Here is a 14411-nt window from a genome sequence, read left to right as displayed (position 1 = left end):
CCCATGATTCGCTTACCGAACTTGCTCCAACAAATCAGGGTCCGACACTTCCTCCCGTATAGCATCTCAAATGGAGGTCGATCAATACTGGCATGATAGTTGTTGTTGTAAGAAAACTCAGGCAATGGGAGGTATGTATCCTAACTACCGCAAAAATCCATCACACATGCCCGAAGAATATCCTCTAAAGTCTGGATAGTCCGCTCACTCTAACCATTGGTTTGTGGATGAAAAGTCATGCTGAAGTGCAGACGAGATTCAAAGAGGATGCTCGGGTCCTGCACTAGTGAAGTCTCAAGGAGGATGCTCATACTTTGTGACATTCATTGATGATTATTCAATGAAGGTTTGGTTGTACTTTCTGAAGACCAAAGATGAGGTGTTTAAGAAGTTAAAGGAGTGGAAGACCATGGTTGAGAAAAGGACTGGAAAATAGGTCAAGACTCTGAGGACTGATAATGGGTTGGAGTTCTGCAATGCTCTATTTGATAATTTCTGCAAGGTAGAAGGTATAGTGAGGCACCACATTGTACGGAAAACACCACAAAAAAATGGAGTGGTAGAACGGATGAACCAAACACTCATGCAACGTGCAAGGTGCATGCGAATATTTGCTAACATATCCAAGCAATTATGAGAAGAAGAAATTAACATTGCTTGCTATCTGGTGAACAGATCACCATCAACTACAATAGACTTGAAGACTCCTCAACAGGTATGGTCCGGGAAACCCTCTAACTATTATGGTTTACATATATTTGGATGCCCCACATATGCTCATGTGAATGATGGTAAACTTGATCCAAGGGCAATGAAGTGCATATTTCTAGGATATGCGACAAGAGTAAAAGGTTATCGACTGTGGTGTTTAGAAGAAGGAAGAACTCCTAAATTTATTATGAGCAGAGATGTAACCTTTGATGAACCTGCCATGGGTAACCAGGGAAGAGGTGATATAAGTCAAAAAGGGAACAAAGATCAGGGTGCTAGCCAGAAGGTGGATTTTGCAACTCAAACTCCAGACAAAGTTGTGATAAGTGACAAAGAGGAAGGTGGTAGTGAACAGCCTGGACAAGATGAAACCCAAGAGTAACCTATGGGATCTTTATCCAGTGGTGCTGATGCCGGGAAGGATGATGGGTGTAAATCTGTAGAAAAGAGAAGATCAAGGAGGATTGTTCGACAACCCGATAGATATATGGGATGTGTGAATTCAGGTGAACTTGACTCCATTTCTTTTGCTTTAGCAACTGGAGAATACATCAACATTGAGGAGCCTCAATCTTATAAAGAGGCTATGGCGAGTAAAGAAGCAAATGACTGTTTGATGGCCATGAATGAAGAAATGAAATCTTTAGAAAAGAATGAAAAATGGGATCTTGTTCCATTACCAAAGGGAGAAAATCTAGTAGGATGCAAATGAATCTATAAGAAGAAGGAATGGATACTAGGAGTTGAACCAGCTAGGTTCAAGGAAAGATTGGTGGCGAAAGGGTTTTTTCAGAAATAAGGAATTGATTATCACAAGGTGTTCTCACCGGTCGTGAAGCACAAAACAATTCAGGTTCTTTTGGCCATGGTGAGTGCATTTGATCTGGAGCTTAAAAAGCCTGATGTGAAAACTACATTTCTTCTTGGGAACTTAGAAGATAAGATATATATGTCCCAGCCAGAAGGGTTCCTTGATTCTAAGAAGGATCATGTATGTTTTCTGAAGAAATCCATATATGGTTTGAAGAAATCTCCAAGACAATGGTACAAGATATTTGATTCATTCATGATATTGAAAGGCTACACTCGGAACCAGTTTGACAACTGTGTTTACTTAAAGGAATTGTCACCACATTCCTACATATATCTATTGCTATATGTTCATGATATGCTCATCGCAGCCAAGGACATGGCTAGAATGAATGAATTGAAAACGACCCTAAAGAATTAGTTCGGAGTGAAGGATTTGGGAGCAGCAAAGAAGATACTTGGAATGGAGATACAAAGGGATAAAAAAGCAGGGCATTTGTGTAATTATTAATAGAAGTACATTGAGAAAGTTCCGCAATCCTTCAATTGTGATTAGTCCAAGCCAGTTGGAACTCCTTTGGCGGCTCATTTAAACTTGGTCCAAACACTATACCAACTACTAATGAAGAAAGGAAGTACATGAGAAGGGTTCCATAATCAAGTGCTGTTGGAAGTCTTGTGTATTCTATGGTCTATACTAGAGCTAATTTCGCTCATGCAGTTAGTGTGGTTAGAAGGTTTATGAGCAATCTAGGGAAGACTCATTGAGAAGCTGTAAAGTGGATATTTCGATACTTGAAGCGAACGCCAGATGTTTTCTTGGTGTCTGGAGCCAATACGAAAACTGAATTTGTTGGATATGCTGGCTTTGAGTATGGTGGTGATTTGTTGAAGTGAAGGTCATGGACGTGCTACATATTCACTTTTTCTGGATGTTCCATCAGTAGGAAGTCAACGCTACAAGATATCGTTGCTTTGTCTACAACTGAATCCGAGTACATATCCATGACGAAGGGAATAAAGGAGGATATATGGTTGCAAGGGCTTATTCAAAGTCTTGGTCTGAAGGTGGAGAAGCCTGTCTTGTATTGTGATAGTCAAAGTGCTTTGAGTATTGCTAAGAACCCTGTGTATCATGAGAAGACAAAGCACATTGATGTCAGGCTGAATTTCATTTGGGATATTCTGGAAAGGGACAATTTTTCAATACTAAAGATTGATACCAAGGTAAACCCAGCAGATATATTGACAAAGTTGTTTCTCACGGAGAAGTTCAAGCTTTGCTCAGAGTTAGTTGATGTTCGCAGGAGGTAGGTCCCTTTAGGGCTTGATGGAAGGAAATGAGAGGAATTTCTTGTTTTAGGTGGAATTCAGAGGATGCTCAAGTCAAGGTGGAGATTGTTAAATGTGACTCGAGCATTTGGAGCATTCTCATGGAGCCTTTGGATCATGATCATGGAGCATTTAGAGCACTTGAGTTTCATGGAGCATGTGACAAAGGAACAGATCATCTGAGAAGGGAATAGATAGTCTGTCAAAGGAACAGATCAAGTGCCAAAAGAACGGATCGTATAAAAGGGGTTTGGAGCACCTGGAAGAGGTTTGGATCACTTGGGAGTGATATGGAGCGACAAGGGAACTTGTTGTGCCAACTGATAAAGTGTTGGGCCAAGAAGGATGTTGTTACGCCAAAGGCATTCCTTCCTGCGCCAAACTACTCCCTCTTACGCCATGGGGTATCCATGTTGAGCCATGAAGTATGATCTGTTGGATTTGGTGTCTAAGCCCATAACTATAACTGGGATGTACTTGACCCAATTGTAGCATGGTCCTTTTGGGTTGCCTTCATCAGTGCAATTTGATAGGATGGACTTTTGAGAATAAGGTTATTTGTGATTTATTAATATATTATAAGTATAATATATTAATTGAGAAATCATATTATTTAATTAGTATTGATCAAGAATTAATTTGGAATTAATTTTGTGATCAAAAGAGACTAATTAAATATATGGGAATTGATTATGTAAATCAATCATTCTTATAGTGTGGGCCAATGATCCATGGTTATTTAGGGTGAGCTAAACCAATGAGATAATCCATGGATAGTCCATGGAGGTTTAACCCATGGAGCATAAGAATGTGAAAAGTCATGGAGCATTAGGGTTTGCATGGATGTAACCCTGGCATTTGCTACACTATAAAATGGATCCCCTAGATCCAAAATCGGTTGCCACTCACATTCTAAGATAGTGAAATTGATTTTGTGCTAAGCAACTTATTCTCTCAAGCCACCTCTTGCATTTGGTGTTTGTGAACCATTAGAGGCATCACACTTGGGGTGCTCAAGCTTTCAAAGGTCAAGAACTACAAGTCCTCCTAAGAGGTAAGTCATCTAACTAGTTGTAATGTTCAATTGTTCAGTTGTATGCTAGTTAGGGAGAATGATTTGGACAATTGAAAAATGCATGTATAATTAGAGAACATACATCCAAAGCATTTAGGGTTGCATGTGCACCATAGGAGTGTTATAGTGCTCAAAACCCAACAGTGTTATCAGAGCCTATGATTGTTTTCTATTATACTTGATGCTTGTTGTTTATCAAAGTTGAAAAAAATCGATTTTCTACCTCTAACTGATGAACTCACCGAGTCCACTGGCTGACTCGACGAGTCCACTCAGTAACAGGGCAACTCGGCGAGTCAGTTCATACACTCGACGAGTTCATGGCCCTGTGTGCAGAATTTCGAGTTTTCTTCGCCTAGATTGGATTGGAATCACTACTACAAACTGTTTTACATCATTAAATCTTTTATATGATATGGTAGTGATTATGCTCATCCAATCACAAGATAATTGTCATAGTTTTAAGATAATTGTTGATTTATATGATAAACAAAGTTGCTTGCAAATTGTTGACTATATATTATCTTGTTTATGAGTTTAGTTAGATCAATCTTGAATTATATGATAATTTTAGTTGTTAGAAATTGATCTAAATGAATTTTAATGACCTCCATAACTTGTCCTCAAGTTATGGAAAATGAAAGGTCTCATCTATAAAATTGCATTAAACTCATAAGTTATGAATACCAAGAGGTTTGACAAGTTTCAAAACTTGTCCTCAAGTTTTGGAATTTGTAAAGTCTCACTAATGTAACTTTAATTCCAAACCCTAGAGCTTTAAAAGTTAAAATTCAACCCTTATACTTTATAATATTATAAGTTTAATAATATATATATATATATATATATATATATATATATATATGTATACAACAAGTCAGTCTTACCGTTAGTATGCCTTATTCACGAAGTCGGTCTATAAGGGGGTATAAGGTTACTGCCTATAAAATGGTGGTTTAATGGGTGTCCACTCTCACCCACCGCTTACTTGACTGGTGGAGGGTTGTTAGCCGAACGGGTAGGATAGGACATTAATTCTCGTTAAAGTATAATGATAAATATAAAGTAACTAAACTTTTATTAAATTCTCAATCTTAGTTACTTTAGGAAAATGTGAAAAGGTGCCAATCCATGAAATTACACTTTGCATCTTGTTAAGTCGTTAGTGGAGCATGTCTAGTTAACCGGAACACTAATCTGGGACTGACAATGTGTGGCAAAGGGTAGCTTGATGTTAATCATAGATCAATGGAGCGTGTGTGGTTAACCGACACATTGATTAGGTGATTTGTAACATTGGGTGTACTAATCTAATTTGCATGCTTATTCACACCTTGTTTGTGATCCTCGGCATCCCAGTCACAAACATGAAGGGTACAATCGAGATTTAAACATGCCATTGAAAAGTTCAATGAATCTCAAAGGATCTAGGAATTTCAATCCAATTAAAACTTAATAATCTTATCGTTTTTCATGGTGGAAATTGGTAAATCGTCATTTACCTACCTTCAGTCACTTTACAATTGGATTACGGCATCCCTTTTCGCAATTGTAGAATATTGTGTTGGGTCCTAGCCTTAATATTTCGTTTGGGTGTAATATTAAGGATTATCATCTAATCTAAACTTTGTTCTTCTTCTTTTTCATATGTCTATCCCAAACAATTCTTCCAACCCAATCCCTTCAGGCTCTTTCTCCCTCATGAACCTATATGGGAGGGTCATTTTCGATGGCTCGAACTTCAATGACTGGATTCAGAACATCCGAATGGCTATTCGCTATGAGGACAGAGAATATGTCCTAGATATAGAGCTTAAGGAGATTGATGTCACCACTGCTACTCCCGAACAAATCGTTGAACATACTACTCATGAGAGGGATGCGACAAAGGTGTCGTGTCTAATGATTGCTACCATGAATGTTGAGCTGCAGAAGTCCTATGAAGACTACTATCCTTTTGAAATATATCAAGATTTGATGGAAATATACCATCAAAGTGCTCGGCAGGAGAGGTATGAGATCATTGCCTCCATGATCACAACCAAAATGAAGGAAGGTGAACCTATCACAGCCCACTTGCAAAAGATGCAGAGATTTGTGGACCGCTTGCTTAAATTGAATGTCAATTTTGATGAAGAGTTAGCCATAGATATTATTCTACACTCTTTACCTTCTTGTTATGATCAGTTTCGTATGACCTATCTGTTGGATTAATGTCTAAGTCCATAACTATAATTGGTAAGACTTGACCCGACCCGGCATGGTCCATTTGGGTTGCATGGCATCATGCATTTGGATAGACTATAATGAGAGAAATAACACTTAAGGTTGGTTAATATATTATAAGTTCTAATATATTAATAAGGTTATTTAATTAGTATTGATCAAGAATTAATTTGGAATTAATTAAGTGATCAAAAGGAGACTAATTAAATATATGGGTTGATTGTGTAAATCATTCATTCTTATATATGTGGGCTTGTGATCCAAGATTCCTTATGTTGGACTAAGTCCATAGGGTGACCCATGGATACTCCATGGAGGTTAAAATCCATGGAGCATAAGGAATGGGTAAAGTTATGAGTTACATGGTGTAGCCCTAATAGCCACCATATAAAAGAATCCCATGGCTCAAGAAATCGTGCACTAATGTGTGAGTGTGAGGGCTAGACGATTTCAAGGAGTGTTCAAGTTTCTCTCAAGTTATTCCAAGTGTATTTGGTGTTGTGTGAACCATTTGAGGTGTCACACTTGGGGCACTAGGCACTCAAACTTCATGAAGACATTCTACATCAAAGAGGTATGTATTCTATCTTGTTATATTTATTATTTTGTATGCTAGATTAGGATAATACCTTGGATGTTCATAATTGTATGTATAATAGAGAAAACATAGATCCAAGGTATTTAGGGTTGCATGTACACTTAGGAGTGTTAGAATGCTCATAACCCAACAGTGGTATCAGAGCCTAGACTTGTTTTCTTGTTATACTTGCAAAAGTAGCTGAAAATCGAGTTGGATGCATATATTCGATTGTTTTGGATGGAATTGGACTAGGAACATTACCCTAAGATGTTTTTGGACTTATAAACTTGTTTTTGATGTGGCAATGTTCATGCTAATCCAATTTCTAAGATAATTGTCATAATTTCAAGATTTGTATTAGTTTGTATGTTCATGCTAATTTCTTGAAGATTGATGATTTGAATTATCTTGTTCTTATGAGGTTCTTAGATTAATAGAAAAGTTGTGTGAAATAGTTGTTTTCAATTCATTTTAATCTAAGAGTTGATTCCAAAGTGCGTTTTTGTAACTTGTCCTCAAGTTATATGAAAAGTCACATTTAAGAATCATAAAACTCATAAAAGTTGGCAAAGGTTACAAAAATGAAGAGTCTTGTCCTCATTAAATGGTTTTATGACTCCATAACTTGTCCTCAAGTTATGGAGGTTCAAGAGTCACTTCATTAAATGATAAAATGTGTAACCTTAATTAGTTCCATAAGTTACAAAAATAAAGAAAAGTTACATTCTTTTATTAGTTTAAAGTCTTCCATAACTTGTCCTCAAGTTATGGAACTTGAAGAGTTTTTTTTTAATTAAAACTACTTTAAACACATAAGTTATGGAATTAATTAGTTTTGAATAGTTTCAAAACTTGCCCTCAAGTTTTGGAATTTGAAAAGTTTTCACTTATGAATACTTTAATTCCAAGTTAGCCCTTAGAATTTTAAAAGTTAAAATTCAACCCTTATACTTTATAATATTATAAGTTAATAATATTTAAATATATGTATAAGAGCAAGTCAGTCTTACCGTTAGTAGGCCTCATTCACGAAGCCGGTCTATAAGGGGGTATAAGGTTACTGCCTATAAAATGGCAGTTTAATGGGTGTCCACTCTCACCCACCGCTTCCTTGACTGGTGGAGGGTCGTTAGCCGAACGGGTAAGACAAGGACTATAATTCTCCCTTCATTAAAAGTATTAATGATAAATACTAAGTAACTAAACACTTATAAATTCCTAATCTTAGTTACTTAGGAAAATGTGAATAAGGTGCTAATCCATGAAATTACACTTTGCACTTTGTTTAAACCGTTAGTGGAGCGTGTGTGGTTAACCGGCACACTAACTTGGACTTAACAAGGTAGGCAAAGGGTAACTTAATATTTATCAAAGTATCGGTGGAGCGTGTGTGGTTAACCGGCACACTGATTAAGGGGTAAATATTAAGGGTACCAAGTATATTTGCATGGTTATTCACACCTTGTTTTGTGATCCTCGGCATCCCAGTCACAAAACCTGAAAGGCACACTCGAGATTGAAACATGCCTTTGAACAGTTCAATGAATCTCAAAGATCTAGGACTTTCAAATCCAATTAAAACCTAATAAATTATTTCGTTTTTCATGGTGGAAATTGGTGAATCGTCATTCACCTACCTTCAAATATTTTATAGCTTGGATTACGGCATCCCTCTTCTAAGTTATAAAATAGTTTGTTGGGTCCTAGACTTAATATTTCATATTGGGTGTCATATTAAGGACTTTAAATCAACTATCTTGAATATCTCCCAAAAAGATGTCTGGTCTAGACATTTATGATCTTCCCAAATCTCTTGAAACAAGCTTTCCTAAATGAAGATGATGTCCCATGGATATCATACTTCTTTCACCTCCTCCAATTATTCTCCCTAACCCACAAGTTCCTAAAAAGTTTAAGGTCACTCAAGCCCTATTGGCAAGGCAAGGTCTAGGTGTGATCACATCTTGGAGATGTAGTCACATATTGACAAGCCGGGAGAGTTGGGTGTCAAAGTCTTGAGAAAGTTGGTGGCTCAACTACTTTCTAAGTCACATAGTGAGTTCTTTTGGGAATCCTATGAAACAGACTAAAACAAGACCCTTAATGATCTTATCTATTTGCTAAGATCAACTTCCTAAAACGCTATGGACATTGACAATGATGACATTGGATATCCAGTAAAGCTCTCTCTTCCCAATGGAAAGGGATCGGCCATAGTCAACTCGGTTGACCCAATGGTAAAGAGAGAGGCGAAGTCTGAGATAGTCCCATTATCAAGGGTCCATAGGTAACTATTGCCAAAGGAAGGGGCTTAGGAATAGATAACAACAAGGTTTTCATATGGATTGTAAGGATAAGTTTTTCCGCAAAGTTTTAAAAATAAAAGAAAAAGGTTTTGATTTTATTTATTTTAAGTATCCTTACAATGGCATTTGTGAAAAGTTGTTGCTTATAAGATTCCATTAATAGCAATATTGGAAAAATGGATTTGATTCTTTCGGTTGTGGTAGTGTCTAATATTACCAAATAAGGAAAGATTCTCATCACCCAAGGTTCAATTGGACCGAAACTTGGAATCATGCAAGTTGTATAGTATGATGAATGAGAACTTTCAGCTTGGAAAATTAAGAATAATTCCTTATGTGAATAAGGAAAGGACTAAGGGATCGAGTACACATTCTTGTGCACTGGTCAAGTCCACCACAAAAGATCAAGAAGACTATTCGTCATGATTTACTTAAGTTCAGTAAATATGGTTATACTTATAAGTTTAAGTATAAGTCTGTAGCATTGGAGAAGTTTCAATGTGAGAGAGAACGAATAAGAAGAATCAAAGTATGGCAGAAAGATAAAAGTTTCTCAAATCTGAAAAGATGGGAGAGTACTTTAGTATCATGTTTATGATCATCTTAATGATTAAGATACCATATCACAATTGGTCCTCTAAAGTCATCTTAGTGCATTCTTATGACTAAGAAGAGGAGTCATGAATTGTTGAAATGGTTAAATCAAAAAGATGAGTCATACTTCGTTCCAAAACAATTCTTAGAGTCATACTCCAAGATTGTAACTTGAGTGACATATCTTAAAGAGGGTTTGTTAACACTAGTCAAATGTAAGAGTAAAAGGTTATCTACTCTTGTACATTTGAAAATTGTAAGTTGTGATGTTTTGGATAAAACAGAGACCAACTTAGGCCAACTGTGTAAAGTGTTAGTCTTGATAAAGAATCCGCACTATCTCTTGAATATTTGACAAGGGAGTCTTATATGTCAAGAGGACAGTGGGAGTCTTAAAGCTCTTGAAAGTTTCAAGACTTAATCAAGAATAAAACCTAAAGTCCTTCACTAGCACACGACTTGAGGTTTATAACCTATCGTGTTGAAATTTTTGTGCCTATTCAAGTTGGCTTTGCATAGGAGTTCTGAGAGTTCTCAATTGGTACTACTTGGAAGCAATGGCAGGCACCTGAGCTGCCAAATGGCAAGAATTTAAGATTGCACAAGTTTAATCAATATGAGTTTGGATTTGTCACTAACCTTGTCTTGTGATTATGGTTTTGACAAATTCACATGGATAAGAACACATACACTATTAAATCTAAGTGTCATAAGGTTTCTCTCCGATTCTTGAAAATGATGGTGAGGAAACACTTTCACTAAGTAGATTTTAGCTAGATAGCAATTGTGATATTTGCATTCTCAAAGTCGTTAGTGGAGCGTGTGTGGTTTACCGGCACACTAACATGGACTTGTGAGAAGTGGCAAAGGTCTAAACAATTGAGACTATGATTACGGCATCCCTTTTCATAGTTCTAAAATTGTTTAGACACACATGTGAGCTATCTAAGAGAGGTGTATGATTTTGATAAAGTTTTATAAAAACAATCTAGTATCAGAAATCTGAACTTTGGTAAGAAAGTCAGCTGATTTCTGAGTACATGTCAAAGCTAGTGGGAGCATAAGTGTTATGCTAATAATCATCATGTTAGTGGGAGCATGATAATTATGACAAAGGTTGCAAGTTAGCAATGTTAATTATAGAAAACAAAAGTTTCAATTCGTGAGGTTGCAGGGGTTGAAAAAGTTGTTTTGCTATAATTAAGGGAGAGGAAATTATACTTAATTTCAATTCTAAAAGCTTAGATTGAGATTTTAATCGTATTTAATCAAGGATATATATATGAATTTCATGTTGGAATGGCTCAACATAAGGAAATTGTATATATGGGTCCATTATTTGCGTTCTAAAATTTGATTATGATTACGGCATCCCTTTTCATAATCTGAATTTTGAGAACTTGGCAAATTGAAATGGAAATATTATAGCAAAAGACTGGTTTAGTCTTTATGTGAGACATCATGAATCGTGTCCCATATGCTTCGGATATAGGATCGATTACATGTGCTATATTCATCATTTCGAAAATTTTCCAAATGCCTGGGGCATTATGAAGGGAAAAGGTCTAGAATTAGATATGACTAAAATCATTAAGCAATTGTCGAGGACAATCTAAGGTTTACCAAAGATTGGTTGCTCAAGGACAGTTGGAAGTATAATGTTAATTCTGGAAGGACCATATTGACATAATCTGTAAGGAGGCAACTCTTGTTCAGAAGTGATAGTCAAAATGGAATATGGAAATGTTTCAAAGTTAGAAATTATTCAATCTGTCTAAGATTAGGAAACTTAATGAAAGAAGGATGTTTCCAAGGAGCTGATCTCCTTTGAAATGCTCTGTAATGATTGTTGTCAAGTCTTTCCGACTTCGTGCATAATCATTAAGAGGATCAATGCATATAAGTTTAGAATCTAACAGATTTCAGTAAATGGCATGAATTTGGAATTCTTGCATTTGCAGTAAGGATTTGGGACTATGAAAAGAGGATCATTGGAGTGATGTTCAATTGATCTATTTTACAAAGTAAAGATCATAGACAAACATAGTATGCATACTTGGTGTATGGCATGACTAGTGTTTAGAAAACATAGTGTACATGCTTGGAGCATGGGACAACTATTGTTTTAAATTCAAGTATAAAGTTGATAAAACCGAAACAATGAATAATGAGTAATCAGTATGGTGATAAATAAAAGTGTTTATTTATATTCATAGGGTTCGATACCATATTTGATTCATTTATTCTTGTGTTTCACTTTGCATGTTTTGACTTCCAGAATAACTAAGTCGCTCTTCCTGAATGATTAAGTTATTCAAACCATCCACAATCGGTCATATGTTGGAAGTAGATATGAATCAAGACTGTCATGGGTTGGTTTGTAGAGGTCCAAGTTGGTGGACAAAGTGGTGCTACAACACTCATGAGTGCTCATAAGTTCTGAGTATTGGATTCAACCCACACTCATTTGAATCACTTCATGGATTTTATCACGAGTGATCATGAGGCGATAATATCTTATATTCTTCAAACCTAGAGATATGAGTTGTTACTATGAGTTGGTTATACATTTATTGCACGAAAACGCATTGGTAACTCGATGTTATAAAACGTGCCTTTGTGTATGATTCAACAAGTAGTAGAACAAGCCATATGAGTCGAAGTTTATCCATTGCTTTTACCTTCGGGATAAAAGCGATATCTGTGGGCCCCTCGATGATTTAAAGATGATACATGTGAGTGCTTGGCCAAGCCAGGACTGATTTGATATGTTCAATCAGTCAGTCATCATGAATCGGAAATCGGGAAACAACAAATGGACAGAGAGAATGATTTATAATCCATGTCTCAGTCCATATGATATCTAGAATGGAGGAATATATGATCCCTTATCTAATGGATAAGACATTGACAAAGGTCAGAGATCATCGGCAAGGTCAGAGTTCGACGGAAGCTTTTGAGAGCTACGATTTCGAGTTGGTTCTTGAAGTCATACGCAAGAATAGTTTTAGACTTATCCAAGTGGGAGACTGTTGGATTAATGTCTAAGTCCATAACTATAATTGGTAAGACTTGACCCGACCCGGCATGGTCCATTTGGGTTGCATGGCATCATGCATTTGGATAGACTATAATGAGAGAAATAACACTTAAGGTTGGTTAATATATTATAAGTTCTAATATATTAATAAGGTTATTTAATTAGTATTGATCAAGAATTAATTTGGAATTAATTAAGTGATCAAAAGGAGACTAATTAAATATATGGGTTGATTGTGTAAATCATTCATTCTTATATATGTGGGCTTGTGATCCAAGATTCCTTATGTTGGACTAAGTCCATAGGGTGACCCATGGATACTCCATGGAGGTTAAAATCCATGGAGCATAAGGAATGGGTAAAGTTATGAGTTACATGGTGTAGCCCTAATAGCCACCATATAAAAGAATCCCATGGCTCAAGAAATCGTGCACTAATGTGTGAGTGTGAGGGCTAGACGATTTCAAGGAGTGTTCAAGTTTCTCTCAAGTTATTCCAAGTGTATTTGGTGTTGTGTGAACCATTTGAGGTGTCACACTTGGGGCACTAGGCACTAAAACTTCATGAAGACATTCTACATCAAAGAGGTATGTATTCTATCTTGTTATATTTATTATTTTGTATGCTAGATTAGGATAATACCTTGGATGTTCATAATTGTGTGTATAATAGAGAAAACATAGATCCAAGGTATTTAGGGTTGCATGTACACTTAGGAGTGTTAGAATGCTCATAACCCAACACTATCATATGAACAAGGAGGAGGTCACTCTTAGCGAGCTTCAAGGCCTTCTAAGAACTACAGAAAGAAACTTGAAAGGCAAGTCGGTTGTGTCTACTCCTACTACTACTTCTGCTCCTGTTCTGGCAATTGGATATGGGAAGGGAAAGAAGAGGAAGGCTCCTTCCAAGAGCCGCAAGGGAAAGTCTCTTGATGTATCCTCTTCAAGTGGGACCAAAGTTGGTTATGCTAATCCTTCTTCCAATCCAAAGGACGCAGAGTGCTTCTATGACAACCCGGAAATCTTTGTCTCTAAGTTACCTCGATCATTGAAAGTCAGACTCGTTTCTGCTATCTTTTAGCATTGTTTAGGGTCTGTTTGAGTGTTCTAAGCCTAGTACATTCAAGGTTTGGGTCTGGGGATGAGTTATTTTAAGTTCATCGAGTTGCATTCAAGCCAACACTCCTTCAAGAGGAGTGTACGGCCGCACACATGGGTGTACGGCCGTACACTCAAGGTGGCCGTGGACTCACCCCCATATGTATCATGTTCCTTCACTTTCATCTCAAGAGCTTCTAACCTTAGTGTTTACTCGAGGCTGGAGAGATTGACTCGTTCCAGAAACCATTCCCAAGGTGTGTACGGCCATACACAGGGTCTACGACTGTACACCACCCTCTATATATATGTGTTGCTCATTTCTTCTCATTTTTCCCTCCTCCCAACCGAGATCACTCCCATTCTCTCTCAACTATCATCGGCCGTGAACACCCCAAAGGCTCCAAAAACGTAAGTATTTCAACCTTAAACTTGTTATACATGAAAGACCACTAGATCCAAGCCCCGATTATTCATATTTCATCGTTTTGAAGGGTGTACGGCCGTAAACCCTTCATCGGTTGGTCGTACACACCCAAAAAGGGTCCAAATCGAGTGTTTTGCCCACCTTCTTGTTGAACATTAGACCCACTAGTTTCCCCATGGATCAAATCACCCATTTTGCATGTTCCTTCCA

This window comes from Lactuca virosa, chromosome 9 (genome assembly GCF_052849685.1).
Source record: "Lactuca virosa cultivar CGN04683 chromosome 9, Lactuca_virosa_CGN04683_v6, whole genome shotgun sequence".
In the NCBI taxonomy this organism is placed as follows: Eukaryota; Viridiplantae; Streptophyta; class Magnoliopsida; order Asterales; family Asteraceae; genus Lactuca; species Lactuca virosa.
This window is presented reverse-complemented; position numbering follows the sequence as displayed.